This window comes from Vanessa atalanta, chromosome 8 (genome assembly GCF_905147765.1).
Source record: "Vanessa atalanta chromosome 8, ilVanAtal1.2, whole genome shotgun sequence".
NCBI classification, from domain to species: Eukaryota; Metazoa; Arthropoda; class Insecta; order Lepidoptera; family Nymphalidae; genus Vanessa; species Vanessa atalanta.
The window spans coordinates 12425080-12444201 of record NC_061878.1 but is presented as its reverse complement, the minus strand read 5'-3'; the positions used below and the strand labels follow the sequence as shown (position 1 = coordinate 12444201).

The window sequence follows — 19122 nt, the reverse complement described above, 5'->3', positions numbered from 1 at the left end:
GGTTTTTTATGTGTTTAAGTAAATAGCAAAAAGTAACTTTTTTTTTAGTTGCAACACCGATCAATGGTAATGTTGCCAGTGCTACGCTATAATAGTAACAGTATTTTAGCGTCTTTCTAAATTAATCATTTAATTAGATTAATTTAAGATCAGAAAATATCATTACACTATCATATTAATTGTCAAAAAATTACACCAACGGTTTGGAAGGAATACCTCAGACCTGAGAAGAACTGGCACAAGAAATGCGGGTCTTTTCGTTTTATTATACCGTTTTATTATTTTCAATGCAATTGTTTATATTTCAGTCTTTAACATTGGCTGCTTCGGAGGCTTCATTCATGAGAACTTTATTTGTCAATCGTGACTCTTTTTTTGTTATCTGTTTTATTTCGACCTAGATCTTTTCATTAGTCTTCTAAAGAGTCTGAAACTGTTACCACCGACCGAACTAAAATGTCTGATTAGTTTATTAACGGTTCTTCTATTGAATCCAGCCTAACAGTGAAAGCAATAAATATAATTGTCATAATAGACCGTTTATGATGTTTTTTTTAAATTTTACGTAGATAGGCAAACGGAGCATTTCGTAATTAAGATTCCAATGCTAAGGATTCGGCATTTTTCATTAAACGGGAAATGCTGAATTTTATTTATCTATTTCAAATAAAACAGGTATTTTTTTTATTTATAATGGGTAAACTGACTGAATTAAAGTAACTAGAAACAAACAAAAAACTAATTTATCAAATTGGTTCGTAAATGACGGAGTTCGAAAGAAACAAGTATAAAAAATACAACCGTCCAAATGACCTCATTCTTTTTTTGAATTTATAATTTCATAAGCTGTAATCTTATATATTAATAGCGTTAGCCAATTTTTGTGATACAGTGAGTGAGCCAGTGATTATGGGACGGTAGTTGCTCATAAAAAATCGGCTATGGTCTCATTTTGAAGAGCTCCAGCCGTAGATGTGTAATTTAACAAAGACTTAATTTGAGAGAAAGGAAAAAAGGTACGAAAGTCCTACAAAATTATTTGAATAAATGCGAAGTTTCGCGGGAGACCCACTATTTTCCCTTGATATTATTACTAAGAAATAGAGTGGATGCTTTAAAATGAAACCGACGACATGGTTTCGACGGTGACCGCAAGGCAGTTGGCCACATGTTTTCACGTGGCCGATTTGGATCTCTGCCTTCCTGTTCTCATTTAAAAAAAAAGGCAACATTGCAACGGTTTATTGTGACGTGTAAAATATTGCCATTAAATGAACTCTTTATTGGTGGTTTGCGCGATTACCATATAAATAAATAACAATAAAGAACAAAAATAATTGGATATTAAACACCAAAGTAATATTTGAAGTGATAAAATCATTTATTTTTTCTTGTACGTACTATTTAAGTAATAAATATGAGAACAGTGTTGAACAGTGAGTACATGGTTTAATTTTTTAATTTGATTTATAATAAATTATTATATTATACTTACTTGCAAACAAACTTTGTAAGTCCTTTCACTAAAACCACAACAAACACTTCGTATATTATAAATAAATAAAAATATATTAATAAATGTAAATTACAGATAATATTATTATGGCAACACTGATAAATGTCCTTATTCTAAACACTCGCGTTCAACAATAATTGCTAAGCTGAACTAAAATAGGTTCTCCTCTATGTACAGGCGTTTTTATATGTATTTATTGACTAAATACTTTACAAGTAACGGTAGATGACCACATCCGGGTTCGCGAAATCCATTCGGGACGATAGTGGGGGAAACCAACGTAAACAGTATGTATGTCCTATGTCTTTTTAGATCTTAAGTACTAGTTGACAGCTGTGGTTTTTCCTGTCATTAATTAATACATATTTACTTGAAACGATAATAGTTGAATTTATTGAATAGTAAATTTTACAATATTGGTATCGTGATTGTTGTATGAGACGGTACGATTCTGTGCTCTCGAGTTATTCTTGCGTATATTAACAGCTCAAGTTAACCATTACGGGGAAATTGGATTAATAATGTCTTTTAGCCATATTTTTTGAAATAAATTAATGATAACTATAGACATATGTGTGTGCCATAAATTTTTACAGTTTACATTTACTTGAGTATTAATTGAATTATTAATTGCTGTGTTTTGTGTTTAAGAAGAGTCGATCTTTTTGGATCTATTATGATTAATAAGTAAATTATTATTAGTGTAATTAGTCATTTGCATGTAATTTTAATTCCGGCAAAGAAGTATTTTTCACGTGCCTCTGTTGGTCCCTTATAAAGCTTAACTACTGAGTTTATTGCCAGTTCCTCTCAGTGTATCTACACGCCGACGAAAAGATGTTATCTAAAAAAAAATGTAAATATAAGATTAGGCATAATAAATAACGAGATTTTTAAGTCAATTAAAATTTAAATATAGAAGCATTTCAGTTACTTTTTGATTGGCTAATTAAATACAAACAATATAATGTAAAGCATTACATTCACAATAATTAAAAAATAGATCAGTTTTTTACCAAATGCATAAGTTCCGATCACACACATATGTGCGTGATTGATAACAGCACATATTGACAGTTTTATATAAATCGAATGACAATCCATAATTGAATGAAAGGCATTTAAAATACAAGCGTGTATACTTGTTTTTTTTTTTTTAATTTATTTATGTTTCAATCGAAGACATATTTGTATACATCCATATTTTTTGATTAATAATCTTTATACATTTTTATACTTTTAAAGGTTTATTTGTTCCAAGTTATTCTGCCAAGATAATATTGTCCGCTAACTGTCAGATTAAGATTTTTAAGAAAGCAGCTTAAGTTCTCTTCGGGTTGGATTTGTGTTACTTTTCTCTTAATAAATTTTATGTTATATATAAAAAATAATGTTGATATTTCTCGGATTAATCGACTTCCATAGCGTTTGACTGACCACTATGAATGCTGGCACCCGATCAGGTTACATGTGTTTTGTTTCACGTAGAAGTTTTTTATGTTATCCACTTGTTTGGTAACGCGAAACTAGATAGCGCTGCAGTACATAAACTTCTAAACCAATCAACATGACAGGATTTAGATGTAAACAGTCAGAAAACAGGCTGACATCTTGCTCGTATCTTATAAAATTTTATGTAATTATATTCATGAATATAATTGAGTTTCGTTAAATTATGCACTTTAGAAAAGAAACTTAAATTAATTATCAGGCTTTAACGATGAAGTTACACCTTTCGTGGTCACGACCGGGAGCTTCGCGCGCTCTCTGAACCGATTTCTCGCGATGATAAACGGGATCATTGAAGACTAGTTGCCGCCCGAGGCTTTACTCGCGTTTAAGATGTTAGTCATTAGGTATTAGGCATGAAAACAGATTTGGACGTGAACGAGCAACAGACAGAGTGACTTTCGCATTTACGATATCAGTACAGGTAAATAGCAGACAATTAAAACATCTCAGACTACTCTAATAATATTCCTGAAGAAGATCAACCTAATTGTATGTCTAATTAATTAAAAAATTCAGTGAAATCAAAATCAAAATATATCTACTTTATTCAAGTAAGCTCTGATTCATCAGTCATATATATTTATATATTTTATCGTTGATTTTGTTTCTGAAATACTTACAGTTTACACATTTAAAAAAGTCTCATTTATTTTGTATATACTTTATAATACTATTTTTATATACGTACTACGATTAATTTGAATGAGCACAGTGCTGTTTTAGACCCTTTTGGAGACTCATCAAACAAGTTTTACAAAAAAATATTGTCAAAATTTTTAGCGAACTAATTTATTTTGTTTATATTATATATGTTACTATTTTACTATTATTGTTAATTCTTGTCATTTTTAACCTTGATTTAATAACAATTAATTATTTGTAAGTTTGTCATCTCCAACTTTATCTTTGCAAGTGGTATTCACCTTAATAGGTAATGCATTTAGTTTTAAGTTGTATTGAAATTGTATACCTTTGTACGTGTTGATGTATTTACCACTGATGAATCTTAAATAAATAAATATTATCCTCCTGCCCTTATCCCAGTTTTATTTGGGGTCGGCGCAGCATGTCTTCTTCCATACTTCTTTGTCAGACGTCATCTCATATAATATACGTACTATGACAAAAATAATTAATATATACATATGTTTGATGTTTATTTGATTCTAATAGATTCTACTATAGAAATATGTTATTATTATTATTGAGTTATTTCTTCTTGTTTAACTTCTAATTTATTGTATACTTTTTTATTATAACCGAGTTATATGTAATAGAAACTACTCATAAAGCTTTCAAAGACAATTAAATTTAGACTACAAATTTTACTACTTTTTAATAATTTGACATAGTCATAACAAACAGATTATTATATCGGATCGGAATTGTTTTTCGATTGATTGTTATTTCCGTTCTTCTATCTCGGCTCCAGCAAACAAAGAATACTATTTAATATTACACTACTAAATAAGAATGAAGCAATTACAATTACTCATCTCGAATGATATAGTGCCTTTAGCAATTGTACAACTATTGACCTTGGAGTAATTTGTCTATTCTTAACATTCAATACCACGCACACCTCAGCGAAGAGCTGGATCATTTTAGTCACACACGGATTTGAGATTTTGAAAATGCACACGCACCTTTTTTTTAATGTTTAATGATCATCTTATGAAAAAAACTACTGAAACTAAATACACTTTATACCAGAAAATAGAGAAGTTACTGAAGGCTTAAGAATCTGGTTTAAACTCTTAGTAAGTAAGGGCCATTAAATTTTCATGTTTAATTTAAACGTAGATTCCCGTGTTTTGCGATAAAGGAAAAATACTCGTGGAAAGTTGAACGTATCGATTGAAAATTTACTACTGTACCCGCATGAGAGCAGTGTGGTGGAATTAACTCCAAATCTAGTCTTCTAAACGTTAGTACTTTAATATTAGATATAAGTAGGTGGACCCTCAAATATCACCTAATGGTAAGTGGTCACCACCGTCCATAAACAAGAGCGCTGTAATTAATAACCATTCCTTATATCGCCAAAGAGCCACCAACCTTGGGAATTAAGATTTTATGTCCCTTGAGCCTGTAGTTACACCGGCTCACGCACCCTGCAAACCGGAACACAACAGTACTGGGTACTGCTGCTTGTATGTTGCTTTGCTTGGTGGTAGAATATCTGATGAGTGGGCGGTACCTACCCAGACGGGCTAGCACAAATAATAGTGTATCATAATTGAAGTAGGCATGAGGCGTTTTAAACATATTTTTTGGGATAGACTTCGAAATAATCTAACTAAGATCTAAGGACTGTAGTCGCAAATTAAAATGGAGCATAATATTACGCTGGTTGATTTAAAAATGATTACCATATAATTACTGTGTTACGTTAGAAACTAAAAATAATTACACTTTGAATAGATAATTTTAATCAAACGTTTGTAAATTCATTGCAAAACAAAGATAGCCCACAAACTTCCGATCTCGAAGCATTTTACATAACTCATTTCTGCCAGCAGCTTCGTCCCCGTATGAAGGATGGTAGACGTTGGGTATATATTGACCTTTTCTGTACCCTTGACAACTTGTATACAAAACTTAATTTTCGAGTAACAGTAGTTGACATGCAAGCGTAATATCAGGCTCATTTTTGCATTGAAAATATTAGTAAGAGATGTTCTAGTAGTATTCAGACACTCAGCACATTACCCGAGATAGAGTCTGTTGCCAACATCTCATAAGACTGTATGACTTATAAATGCCATTAAATTACTTTTATCTCGAAGTAGGCTAGGCGAAGTATTTCCAACGCAAAGATAATCCAGTATAGATATATGGTGATGTTTCCGTATTTCGTAAGAGTTTGTCTATTTACTATTGCGAGCGCAGTAGATGGTCTACTAAACTTGTGTGCCAATCCTTGGCGACGAGTGTGGCGATAGAATCAGCGTTTGTTTTAGGAACCGAGATTTAAATACCATTCAATTAAGTAGGTTTTTAACGGACACTTTTAAGTTTTACAGGATTATATCCAGTGGAAAGTTACCGCCGGTTCGGAAAAAAGAACGGGCGAGGAAAGCAGTAGTTACTCTTGTACCAATAATTGAATTACATAATCATCAACAAGTACTTATTCCACGAAATTTTATCATGTATGTGATCTTGTATTGAGCAATATGGCTTACAACATACAAATATATAGATTTACATTTATATGGAATAATAGAGTGTAGTGATTATTTCAATGGGCAACACGAATTATTAAATAATTTTCAAATGACACTGTCTCAGATTTCAGTCACCAATACACTTATTAAAACAAAGTTTTTTTTTTTCATTAAAATAATGAAAACAATCCGCTTATCGAATGGCCTAATCGTAACGGGGGGGCGTTGAACCGTACAAGTCTAACATCCTGTGTATAGAAAAACTTATATCTATCAGTTGTTTGCTTGGATATACATTTATTAACATTTGGTAGAATATTTTTCTCATTGTTTTATCAATGGTTGAAATATTGACTGAAGGAAAAGGCAAAGGAACGAAAAGGGTATTTCATTATATGAACTAACTTTAATACTTGGATTTATTTATAAGTTGCCGCTTACGTTATGTTTGTTAAAATATATATATATTTTTTTTAAATATTGGGCAACATCACATACATTACTCTGATCCCAATGTAAGTTGCTAAAGCACTTGTGTTATGGAAATCAGAAGTAACGCCGGAAGTACCACAAACACCCAGACCCGAGACAATATAGAAAACTAGGGACCTCGGAGTGGCGTACCCACGAAAACCGGTGTACACACTACTCGACAACGGAGGTCATCAAATTTGTTTTTCGTCAGTTTTAGGTTGTTTCAATTTCATTGAATTGCGTTCAGCCGTTTGGCCACGTAAGAGCAACAGACGGACAGACAGAGTTACTATCGAATTTATAATATTTGTATACATTATCTGTCCTATACATAAGCTTTAAACATTACACTTTAACGTATTTTAATATATCTATTTAAGTATATTTTATTATTAGTTTTAAATATAATTTATATACGTTTATATTTAGTAGTATGTATACTTACTGCAGCTACTAACGACGTTGAATATAATGCCCAAAGATTGTCTGGAAGAGATCGCTAGTCTAGCGATAAGACCGCCTTTGTACTTGTCTCGCTTATATCTGAATTATTGTTTTAGATTTATAACAATAAAGAGGATTTGTTATCGTATAAACTATATGTGCTTCGAGATATATTAGACCATAATGAGATTGACTTAGGTATTAGTGAAATATATTATAATACATTACATACATACATACATTAGCAGCCTGTAAATTTCCCACTTCTGAGCTAAGGCCTCCCCTCCCTTTGAGGACAAGGTCTGGAGCATATTCCACCACGCTGCTCCAATGCGGGTTGTTGGAATCCACATGTGGCCGAATTTCGTCGAAATTAGACACACGCAGGTTTCCTCACGATGTTTTCCTTCACCGCCGAGCATGGGATCAATTATAAACATAAATTAAGCAAATGAAAATTCAGTGGTGCCTGCCTGGGTTTGAACCCGAAATCATTGGTTAAGATGCATGTGTTCTAACCACTGGGCCATCTCGGCAATATTATAATACTAATTGAAAATAAGAATTTCTAGGTTAGTGGGACATTGATTTTATAAAGCATCGTTTTTATGTTTAAGTTTGTTGATATATTGGCCAATCACAGTTGGATAAACACATTCTGTACTGTCTGTATTTTAAATAAAATTAAAAGCAAAACTGAATCGACATATAAATTAATGACAGCACTGCGTTGGCATTTTATTTATTCGTCAGTATTATGACCCAGAGCATCATTGCTATTGAGAACAATTCGAAACTCACCTACACGATCGTGAAATGTCAGAAAATTATATCTGCCATAGAGCGTAATAATAACATTTAAAGAACAAATACATAAAAATTGCGTCTCATCAAATTGTTTAATGTTCTTTAAGGCATTGGTAGTTGGACTGGCATATGGGCTACATGGTGGTAGGTCAACACTGCTCTTCGACGGTGGTACTGTTAGAAATATTAACCATTCATATCACCAATGCGCCATCAACCTTAGGTAAAAAGATATTATGCCTCTAGTGCCTATAGTTATACTAAACTCAACCTTCAAACTGGAACATAATACTATTGTATTCAGGTTTGGCGGTAGAATGTCTAATGAGCGGATGGTACCTACTTATGGGGCTGCACAAAGCACCTACCCCAGTAGAATTTCATTTAACTTAATTTGAAGAGAGAGATATGAAGTTAATTATTACAGCACAGCTGATTTGCTTAGGTGTGATGGGTTAGTGATCCAGTGCAATTATAAGCCTAAAGGATAAACAAAGGTTGAAGTTTTGGAAGTAAAGTTTAAAGGGTTCTTAGTTATCCATGCCAATAACGAAGACCAGATATTGCTTAATAATGTCTTAACTACAATAACATTAATCAAAATTCGTTTTTATTTATACGCGACTAAGGACTATTTTGCCAAACTCATGCTCATGTTATTGATCCATTAGATATTTTAAAAGTTTAAACAATTACGTACATTATTGGTTTTAATACAAGCTATTTAATAAACGAGACGGTAAATTCATTCGTTGAATAATTAAAACGGCTCGTCTGTCATGCAACATTGAGTGCAATAATTAAAATAATTGAAGGATGCAAGCAACAGTAATGAATATACAATATTAATGTTATAAATATAGTATTTTAGGGCTCTGTGCAAGCCCGTCTGGGTAGGTACCACCCACTCATCAGATATTCTACCGCCAAACAGCAGTACTCAGTATTGTTGTGTTCCCGTTCGAAGAGCCAGTGTAACTACAGGCACAAGTAACATCTCAGTTCCCAAGGTTGGTGGTGCATTGTCGATGTAAGAAATGGTTAATATTTCTTACAACGTCATTGTCTATGGGTGGTGGTGACCACTTACTTTCAGGTGGCCCATTTGCTTGTCCGCCTACCGATGTCATAAAAAAAAGAATGGTATTCACTATGGATATACGAAATTAAAACTTAAATAAAAACTGTTATAGGAATTTTGGAAGTAAAATTGAAGTGGAAATAAGTGGTTAAGTGTAATAGTGTTGTATTATAAATAAATATATAGTAATCAAAAACTCTTAGTAGTGCACAGTATAGCTGAATTATTAGCAAATACGTAAATCTAAGGTTTGTTTATCTTTTTTCCTACTTCCATTGGAATAGGCTATACCAATATATGACTATTGGTACAAGTTATCTAGGCTTTATATTCGACGAGATATTTGTAAGCAAAAACTAATACAATCTAATTCGAGACATAAATCCTGTTTGTAATCGAAAGTGGATACGCGGTTGATCCACGCTCCCAATAACAAAAACCTGCACGATATGCTTCGGTTAGACTGTGAGCGATGTGCTGTCTTCACTATTTATAACCTGGTAGTCCACTGCTGGTTATGTTTGACCAATATTCAACACTTTCGAATCTAGTTGGGTACTAAGACAAAAATATAACTATGCAGTGACTAGCATTTAAATTCGACCTTGAAAGCCTTAATTTCATGATAGTCTTATGATCATAGACAATGGCGCAGTAAGAGATATTAATCATTCCTTACATCGCCAATGCGCCACCAACCTTGGGAATTATGATTCTGTATCAGCTGTGCCTGTAGTTACACTGGCTCACTCATCCTCCAAACCGGAACACAATAATACTAAATATTGCTGCTTAGAGGCAGGCCCTACTACTGAGTTACTAGGTAATAGAGCTTTACGTAAGTCTAACATAAAAATAGTAAGGACTAATTACTATTTTTAATGTTTCGTTACAAGGATGAGTGAGCCAGTAAAATAATGGTTCCCAAAGTTCAATATTATCGATATAAATAATGGTTAATATTTCTCAAAGAACAAATGTCTAAGTTGGTGACCATTTGACAATCCACCGACTTTGCTATCCTGATGTTATAAATGCGAAAGTAACTCAATCTATTTCCTCTTCAGACGCAAACCGATTTAGATAAACTTGGCATGTTGTTATGGTATTTTGAATCCCGTGGAAGGCGATAAGCTACTTTTTATAATTCCCCTTCTATTAAGCTAAAATGGGGGTTATAGTTTTTTAGATTTGTGCGCTATAGTTAAAGTTCTATAAATTTCGGTTGATAAATAAATAAATTCAAAATTATTTTTTTTATAAAATTAGATACGAAGCTGTTATTTAAAAATAATAATCTCATTATTAATACAGTTATAAAAATATGTTTAAGAACAATAGTGATCTTAATCACACTAAATTGGTTCTCAAACGCGCCGTACAGCCGTTTGTTTGAAACTATAAATTCTGTTGCACAAAACAATAGAGTCAAATTTATATGTGTGAATGTAGACGTTATATTATATTTTGGAATATTTTTAATTAATTGTGCGCTGATGATGAGAGATATAATCTGTGCCTAATATGTTTTCGTAAACTAATCATACTTGTTCCATTTAATTATCCTCGTAAGTCAATTATTAATTAATGTTGCTGTTTAAAAGACACCTAAATGCAAAGTAATATATCTTAAGAATGGATTCAGTTTCATCTCCTCTTTAGGATAAGGCTTCCATATTTCTGTTCTAATGCCGGTAGCAGAATTTCGTGCGAAAAATGCATGGTTTCTTGAATGATTTCCTATCTAAAGAGGACATGAATCACTATTACGACGTATTTAATAGTATAATTAAGATAATGACTTAATTTTTTCTATCGCTTATGTAATATTCTTCCGCCAAAAACCGAACATATAATTATTTATTAAAAACAAAAAAAGATGTATAAAATATAATTTAATAATTGGTGGTTTAATGAGAATTTAAAACAAAATTGTTGAAACGTGTTTCTTAAGCATTCAATTATTATTTATCTTTAATACAATCTTTTTGTATATTCACTGCATATTCACACTCAGCTGTGGGAATGTATAGTATTATATTATAGCTTGGGTATGTCTATATCGCAGTCGAGCCGCTGCCTTAGAGCCACGACGTAATCAGCGAGTCTATCCCGTGTCTATCCTACTTTATAGATGTTAGCTCTGTCAGTAAATCTTTATATGATATGTTTCGTTTCGTTATTCGTATTTTATGAAACAAAATCAGATTTTCTCATAAATGTATTGTTTTCTTATTATGAATCTGTAGGGTTCAAAGAAATGCTTACACATTAATTTAGTTGCACTTTGTTTAATAAATCCATAGTATCCTATTTTTATTTGGTACTTGGCGGTAGAGCCTTGAGCTGTTGTGTTCCGGTTTCAAAAGAATGAGTGAGCCAGTGTAACTACAGACACAAGAGACCTAACATGTTAGCTTCCAAGGTTGGTAACGCATTGGTATAGATTGCTTAATATTTTTTAAACCTAATTCTATAGGCGGTGGTACCTTAACCAGCAGGCAGCCCTTCTGCCCCTCCTATAATACAGTTACTATAACGTAAAACATAATGAATAATAAAATATTATGATACGTATATCTTTTTATACAGTTAAATACCGATTCAAATTGTAGATTAGACATATTATGTCAGCGTAACATAGTAGCTTAAAATACGGAAGTATTTGCAAAATAATATTATGTTTGAAATATAGGCCAATTACTATTAAAAATATACAATTAATTAAGGAATTTCAAGTACTTTTGTTTTTAATTATGCACTTAACGCCTTATCAATATGTCGATATAATTAATGCTAAGGGACTTCGCGCACTAGACGGATACGAGTCCAGCCTTTGGCCGTAGCAACAAGGATAATTAAATATGGACGTCGTGCAACTGGCTGCAACGGCCAGACCGCCGTGTTTGGTTGCCACGGACTTGCCTATGGCCACAAACAACGCGGGCCGTCTAGTGCGCAGAGTCCCTATTAGTTGTTTTCAAATTATAAACACACGAGGCAAAAGTAACGGTGCTATGTCGCTAACTGCTTTAATTAATTACGGAATAGATTTATCCTTAAAAAAAGTGTCAGTATGTCTGTATGATCATTACTCGTAAACCATAGAATTATATTTTTGATTTTGGTAACAATAAATAACAGTCTCTTAATGTCTTACTTCCCTTAGGCTTCCCTTCCTTTTGAGGAGAAGAGTTTCAGCTTATAACACATTGCACAACGCAAATTTACCTCCCACCACTGGTAAATTCTAATTTCAGTAGGTTTATAGTAAAAAAAAAGGCATTAACTAGCGATGCAATTCATTGTTAAAAAAAATGATATGATATAAATATAATTTATACCCTCCAGCACTTGGAAATAACGGAGCTATCTACCAGTGGAAAAAAGTTAGAATTGGTCCATTAGTTTAGGAGAGTACACCTTATATACAAACAAACAAATTTTACCTTTTCATAATATTCGTGTAGATTATCATCGGGTAGAGAATACAGAAGGGCAAAGTTACAAAAATCGTGTATGAATCACAGGACCTTACGTAGCTGATTAAGTTCATGGAAGCAGAGACGGGGCAAATCCTTATCTATGCGATATATTATCAAGTCGAACCAACCAATTAATTATATACAACAATGTAACGACAGAAACGTTATCAGTTTCTCATATATTTCCAGAATTGAAAACATTTTTTACATATCGACATAGCTTATAAACAGCTTCACCACTGAATTAATTCTCCAAATTGTTGTACCCGCAAATCGTTTGGCTATTGAATGATAATAATAAGATACCTTTATGATGTGGGTCATGTATCAATAATTTTGGAATAGTTTTGGTATATTTTGTGCCACGTACTTTATTCACAACCTAAATTCACCAATATTGGTTTCAAAGTATAGTACATATAAAATACTTAGAGTTAAATAAATTAAAAATATATTTAATACTTTGGTTATAAGGAAAAAAAGTATCACAGATATTTTATTCTCTTTTCCTCACAACACATACTTAACGTACCTACAATGTAATAAATTTAAAAATACTGTATAAATGACAATTAAAATGTATATGATTCAGAAATATTAAAACGTCAACAAGAAAAAAAAAACCGAGCAAATGTGGAATATTTTGTAATATCGGTGAAACAGCAGGGAGGCTGTTCCACTAATATGGGTTGTGGTATCGTCCTACCAGTGATTGATGGTACCATATTGTGAGTTGGATGTTTGCCAATGTGAATGTATCCGATGGTGAGGGTTTTTTTTTTTGTTTTTCCGTAAACCATAAATGGATAGGAAGCTTGCAGTATGAGAAATCGTTCTGCGATCGTATGTGTTCAGTAATTTTACGTATTTAATACGTGACTTTACGTATCAAAAATAAGATAGATAAATAAATGATAAACATATAGAAATTATAATACATATGTTTATTCTCGAAGAGATTTCTTTACAACCAGAACGATAACTTAAAATAATTTAGACGGATACTACGCAATATCTTAAACAATTTTAATTACTATATCCAGCTAAAATTATATATACAATACAATTATATATACCTTTATAAAAAAAATCAAATAAGTTGAAAAAACAAAAAATGGAAAATATTGTAATAACAATATTTTTCTTTTTTTGTTATTATTTTGATATTATTTTTTTGGATTATAGCTAATCCAAATATACCCTTACTACCCTTTTTCTGATCGATTTGAACCTTTCATTATAATGGAATTAGATAGATAGATAGATAGATAGATAGATAGATAGATAAAGTATTTATTTGGATCACACCACATGAGTAAAAATAAGAAGATTGAAATGACAAAAGTAACACAGAATTTAAGTTAATTTATGACGTAGAAAGAAAAAAAATAAAAATAAACAAAAAAAAAAATAATTAACTAACTTACAAAAATATTTTGCATCTAATTTTATTTAATCTATATCTATTAAATATAATTAGATGCAAACTGATATAATTATATTTGTAATTATAGTGTTCTGGAAGTCGAGATGACCCAGAAGAAGCACGTCTATTGCAGTGATTGCGAGATCAAAGCCGGGTAAGCACAGCTGATGCTATTTTCATGTACTTCAAGAACTCTGCCCGCTACACCGTCATATACCATTACCGCGCAAAGAATATGTGATACAAATAACATAAAATATTAAGAAGTACGAGAATACTCCGCTTAACAGTTTTGTTGTATATTTAAGTAAAACGAGAACATTAAAAAGGCCGCCTGTAACTTCGGCAAGCTTAACAGGTTTGTTACTTTGTATAATAAGATTTGATTCTGTCATTTTAATGACCCAGTCGTATAATATAAGTTCGATCTACTTGCAGTCCTTGTTGAGAGAAAGGGTATGGGTACATGCGGATTATGGGTGGATGCTGCGGTCACTAAAACTGTTATTTACGGGTGTGATGCGCTGTTGATACGTTCTAGTGCGTGTTTTCGTACCTGATAAGTTCATAGCATCGTCATGGTGACGTGGGCAGTCTCTTTTATTTATGTTTATAAGTCATCACAAGGCGGTTAAGGAAAAAACATCGTAAGGAAATTTGAATTTGTCGTATGAAATCTTTCACATGTGTATCTACGAAATCGCATTGAAGCAGCGTGAAAAATAGGAGGAGTCCTTAGGTTATTAGCCCACTTATAGGCGGTTACTTTACTTGTTTTATAGTCATACATACGTGTACATTTACAATGGTTTCTACATATCATTCCACAGCTACAGTACATTCGTTTCTGTTTGTAAGCACTTCAATTATATTAAAACTGACTTTTAAAGATCATTACGCTATTAGCAGACCAATTAATTCATTCGACATTTATATTAAGGCAAATAAAAATACAATTTGCTAATTTATACATTTTATAAATATGATATAACTGAAAGTGTATTCGAAATTTAAATTAAAGTTTAAAATTTTTGACCATTGTCAAAAGAGGATTAATATAACAATAATTTATTGATATATAATATTATAAACTGCCTCGTTCTATTGGAATTAGTAAGGACGCCTGCACACTTAGCGTTAAATGAAACGCGTGTAATATCGTTTGATTTAATAAATGAAATGCTTAAAAAGATTTTGTAGTTAAGTGTTTATTGCCTTTAATATTTTATGTACTAAGTTAAAGCAACATTGTTTACGAAGTGATACTTTAGACGTGGTGTAAGTTAAAAGTCAAGGTTGAATTAGAGATCAACTTAACAGCAAAACAATAATTGATTTTCAATAAGTTTGAAAGGTAAGTAAGCCAGTGTAACTTGTGGGCGTAAGATACGTAACACCTTAGTTTCCAAAGTTGATGGCGGATGCGATTTAAGGAATGGTTCATACTTCTTACAGCGCCAATGTTTATCGGCAGTGATGATCACGTGCCATCAGGTGGCACATCTGTCATTTCGTCTACCGACCTCTGACTTTGTAAGGTGCTGATTATGTGCGGGCCATTATTCTGATGAGAAGACTGAGAATAATGTTGTTGCTTATATGTTACTAGCAAGTCTGGTAGATATTCTGTGTGTGATTTGATTTGTATATAACTCGATGTGCTACATCAACTAGCGCTAATGCTAGCATAAAAACTTTTTCCATGAATAAAACAATGTTCTAATTTTCATTCTAACTAGTGAACGATGGAGAAATAATCAATTTGTTAAATAAATTCATGAGGCTTAAAAAAACAGAGGTACAAAGATAATAAAATCTCAAAGCAAGCTCTTATAGATTATTTAAAGTAGACTGTAGTATTAGAACCGTGTATATCATTAAATACAAGCTGTGCCCGCAACTTAGTGCGCGTTGTAATTTCATAAAATAAGTTATTGTTGTAGCCTAAGTTACTCCTTACTACATCGGGTATCTGCCAGTGAAAATCCCGTCAAAATCGGTTGAGCCATTCCAGATATTAGCCGGAAAAGAGAGAAAGACAAAAAAAAAAAAAAAAATGGTATTTTGGTTTATATACCGTGTATACATACATATTTGCATTGCATTTAGATAATCTTGTAAAAAGTGCCTGTAAGGCTACTACGTCTGCAGTTGCCCTTAATTCTATATAGCTACCATTTTCCCAAGAGATTGAAAATGTCGATACTGTGTTCATTTCAGATAAATCGATTTGGGTCCTACCCTTTTTAATTAATGGTGATCAAAAACATCCACACGCATTTTCTGATACATTTTTCGAATAAGCCGTTTAGGATAAAGAGAGAGCGTTGTTGATTAGAAAAAAAATTACGAGTATAAAATGTAAATAAGCTATATATATTTTTATATCTAGCTAATTGCTGTATACAGCCGAGATGGCCCAGTGGCTAGAACGCGTGCATATTAACCGATGATTTCGGGTTCAAACCCAGACAGGCACCACTGAAATTTCATGTGCTTAATTTGTGTTTATAATTCATCTCGTGCTCGACGGTGAAGGAAAACATCGTGAGAAAACCTGCATGTGTCTAATTTCAACGAAATTCTGCCACATGTGTATTCCGCCAACCCGCATTGGAGCAGCGTGGTGGAATATGCTCCAAACCTTCTCCTCAAAGGGAGAGAAGGCCTTTATCCCAGCAGTGGGACATTTACGGGCTGCTAATGCTAAAAAAATTTTTACGGAATATCTAAGATATTACGTATAGTGAGATGTAATAATCGTAATATTAATTATTGATGGAGCTAATTCTTACTATCGGTCTTGTATCTTTTAAATTTAGTTTTTTTTTGTAAATATTTTGTCTTTATCTATATTCGCATAATATGTCTCATCCATATGTTTAGCAATTGATACAGATATCATAGTTATATATATATATATATATATATATCCTACATTAGGTTCACTCGTATTAATTTTAAAATTTTGGTTTTTTTTTTTTCTCTTCCAATATAAAAGTTTTTTAGATCACGCATTCATACCTCCACGTGAAATTAATATCGGTGTGCATTAAAATTAGTATGTTTGTTTGTGCTTAGTAGTCTTAATGGGAATGAAAATACCAAGAATATATTTGTTTAATAATAATTAGTTTATTTTATTTAAAAAAAAAAAAAAATATTATAATTATTTAATTATAATTATTCAATAAAATATTAAATATAATTATTTAATTTATTTAAAGGAGTCGAAATAATACTGACGTAACGAAATATCAGTTTTAATTTTATTAAAAAAATAAATCAATAAATTGTTATTATTTATTTAAAAAGCAAAAATTCCTTGGATAATTTAAAAGATAAAAAATACTTACAATAATAAAAAGGCTCCGAAAAAAGGCTTTTTGTTAAATTTTGTAGCCGACTTTTTCTTGTTTGTTTTTTTTGACTGAACTTTTATTTTCGAGTTAATTTTATTACGCACAACGTATGAGTAATTTTGTACGTGTAAATTAATATTTTATTTATTCAAATGATAATGTAGAAAGAGCCCAGCGGACACATCACGGTCTTAGTTAGTTGTGCTTAATTTGTGTTTTTAATAACATCTCATTAAACAGCGTGTGAAAACTCACTTGCACGAGTCGGTTGAAATTTTGCAACAAGTCTCGAGCAAACCGCAGTGAGATAAGGCGGATTAAGCTGCAAAACCTCCTCCTTAAGAGGGGTTGAGGCAATTGTCTAGGAGAGCATTTACGAGCAAGTAACTGCTAGACAGTAAAGTACTTCGTTTTTTTACTTTATTAAAATAATACAAAATTCAATCTATTGATTAAAAACTTCATATGAAATAAATAATAGTGTAGACTTAAGAAAAGAGTACTTAATTACACGAATTCGAAACTTTTAATTTTCGTATTTTTTTTTCTACTTTTGCGTCCTTGCCTTTTTGAGTTCCTATTTAACAAGTCGATCTTTTCTGGCTTCGATACATTTTTGTTAATAACGAAGTTAATTGTTTATAATATAAATTAATTTATATATTTCCTGTGATATTATTTAATATTTATCTTAATTCTTATTACGTGCTTGCGTCTTTGTGTTACAGCCGTGAATACAGCCAACGATGGTTGTGCTAACGAAGATGGATTAAAGTTGCAATCTGAGGTATGACTATACCACAGCCTCTCTGCTTTTTATTACTATTTTCAAATTAAAAATCTCTTAAAGCATTACTTGGAGCGGTCTCAGCCTTTCAAATCAATTGAAAGTTTTGAAGCGATGAAAGTTAAACGTCAAGGTCGAATTACCCTCGATTTCATTTATCTTTTGGTTTGATGTACCCTTAAATTTAAGTAAATTGACACTATAGTAAAAACTTTCCTTTTTAACTACGAACGTTAAAGATAGCGTTAACGATTATTAAAATTATTTAATTTTGAGATTATATAATAATTGGCACTTAGTTATACAATACAATAAATTCGAATACTAAAATTAATAATTTTTCAATAAAAACGTTTAGGGTTTTACGTTGGGTCTGTAGGTGCCCTAAATTGTAAAAAGTCTCAATTTTCCCTAAAAGTAATTCAAATTTCGAATGTATTCATTCAATTTATTAATGCAAAATGCATTTAAATACCGTCATGGACATTTCCATACCATCTAGCCTTTACATTAAAACGCATGACTAACTCTTTATCACTTCGTCACCCTGGCTTTCTTCGACAGAAGGTCGCGCAACCGCACTGATTCATCATTCGTGTTGTGTGAATTGCATTTGTCGTGTGTCAATTACTTTTTATGATTCTATCAATGAAAAGTGCATATTCGAAACGTGTTAGTCATATTTATTTTATAATTAAATTCTCGTTTTATTAAGGTGAATTTAGTAATAACGATATCAAAATGTATTTATGGTTGTATAATAATAGTAATGCAACTAAGGCTGTTTCTTATTTCAACTATATGGTATTCTTTAAATTAAAAAATCAAGAATCGCAATGCGCTGAAAAACGAAAATAAACCTGTATAAATAGATATAATATATCAACTACAAAGAATAGGTTTAGTAGAGCATCCTTTACCAATCAAACAAATTAGAAAAGATAGGTACGAACGTTTACTCGAATACGTACAAAACACACACATAGATAAAAAATATATAAAAGTGTGATGCTTATCCCTTCTTTGTCCCGGTAATTGAATTGTCGATTTTTTTGTCT

At 31.8% G+C, this 19122-nt stretch overlaps 1 protein-coding gene across 2 annotated transcripts in view; it reads right to left on the bottom strand.

Moving 5' to 3' along the window:
• LOC125065831 overlaps positions 1-19122 on the bottom strand; it is a 59705-nt gene that overhangs the window by 24116 nt on the left and 16467 nt on the right. The window contains exon 1 of one of the 2 annotated variants that reach the window (XM_047673675.1): positions 1496-1667. The exons of the other annotated variant lie outside the window; for it this stretch is intronic. The gene's annotated coding sequence lies outside the window, so the exon portion shown is untranslated. Of the gene's footprint in view, positions 1-1495; positions 1668-19122 lie in introns of those variants that run through there. 2 annotated transcript variants of the gene reach the window in all.